We start from the raw sequence: 1,966 nt of genomic DNA, 5'->3' as shown, positions 1-1,966 counted from the left end.
TCTCTCTCTCTCTCTCTCTCTCTCTCTCTCTCTATTCCACCTACCTCTCTCTCGCTCTCTCCCCCTGTTTATTAACTCATTCATTGCCTGTGGGTTGATAAGAACAGCCTTTTCCGTCATTTTAAAATAGCATTTTACAACTTCATATGTTTATATGTTTACACATTTTAATTGTCTTTCTTACAATCTAATGATTGACATAAAATGGCATTTTTGCAGGTTTGTTTGCGTGTTTTACTTACTGTCTCTGATGACAGCACTGCAGTCTTTGCAGTGGTGTAGTCTACGTAGAACAATGATATGTATACCCACCTGAAAATGTCAGGGATGTCAGTATACCCACCTAAAACTGATTAATTCAATATTTAGAATAGCACAAATACCCACCACAAAAATGCTCAAATATACATATATGCCCACCTCAAAAAAGTAGACTACACCACTGAGTCTTTGTAATTTGTCTTTGTCTGTGGTTTAAGAAGACTGAACATCATCCTGATGATGTTTTTGTTCCATTGTTGCAGGTTTACATGCGCTCTGTGCAGCTTGCAGTCTGGTGCAGACTATGTAATGTCTGTCCTCTGCTATTCCATGGAGGGGAGTCCTGTCACTGCTCTCTACAGGAGCTGGTTTATGTCTTTCTCAACTCTCATCTTAAATCTCATTATTTTGTCGACTGTACTTGAATGATATACTGTAGGCCTATAAACCCCCCACCCACCCCCCCACCCCCTCACACGCATACACACACTTACACTTACACACACACACACACACACACACGCACACACACACGCACGCACGCACGCACGCACGCACGCACGCACGCACGCACGCACGCACGCACGCACGCACACACACACATACACACACTGCCAATGCTGTTTGTGTATGTATTTATGTGTGTAATTGGCTTTTTAAACATGTTTCTTTGCGATGTGTCTTCAGATGCTCCACACATGAGTCTGTGATTATGACAAGGTCATGGCAGCGTACTCTATCATTGCAATTACCACGGCTGCTATGCTATACGGTATAGCACATACTGCACTGCGCTCCACTGCCTTCCTCAGCACACAACAGGACTGGACTGGACAGGGCCCAAAAAACAGCCCGGGCATTTCCCTCATAGACCAGCCTCTCACGNGGGTGCTATGGCGCAGCACGCTAAGCCCCCACATTTGGGNGTACTCCATGANCTATGACCTCCATGAACGGCGTACTCCATGACCTATCATTGCAATTACCGCGGCTCCACACAACAGTGCTGAACTGGACTGGGTCCAGAAAAACAGCCCGGGCATTTTCCTCATAGCAGGACCATATTAATGGTGCATTCTTTTGAAACTCAGTTGTCAGAAACCCAGACCTCCGCCTCGGGGAAGTGCAAAAGAACAGGTACTTAACTCGGCGTTCCGAAACACAAACTCAGAGCACTTCGGTGTACTCTGAGTTCGTTTAAAATTAGTGTTTTCAGATATTTGTATTGTCCCCAGCTGTTGCAATAGAACACATTTACAACGGTTGTTGGGAGAACAACCTCGGGTCTACCGACAGTCGAGTTTCAAAAGAATGCAACATTAATATCTGTCCTGCTATGAGGGAGGCGGAAGCAGAGGCGCATCTTGTCACCAGGCAAGGCAGGCAGCTGCTTGGGCCCCCAAGTCCCTATATGGTGAATAACAGCTCACACTTTACTACGATAGTGGCAATTTTGTTTCAAATGTTCATTCTTTTTAATTTCTGCTTGGGGCCCCACATTACCCTAGAATCACCTCTGGGCGGAGGTCTGGGTTTCTGACAATCCGAGTTTCAAAGGAATGAGCCATGAGCCAATGTGGTGCCCCTGGGTACTTCACTTCACCAGTGCACCTTTATGATAATAATCGTAACATTTGTGTCTTGTAGTGCCCCCTCACTGGTCAGAAATGCCCCTGGGCAGGGATGCCGACAGAGGGGGACAAAC

Source organism: Engraulis encrasicolus, chromosome 20, assembly GCF_034702125.1.
Source record: "Engraulis encrasicolus isolate BLACKSEA-1 chromosome 20, IST_EnEncr_1.0, whole genome shotgun sequence".
Classification (NCBI taxonomy): Eukaryota; Metazoa; Chordata; class Actinopteri; order Clupeiformes; family Engraulidae; genus Engraulis; species Engraulis encrasicolus.
Note: the sequence above shows the minus strand (reverse complement) of the source record.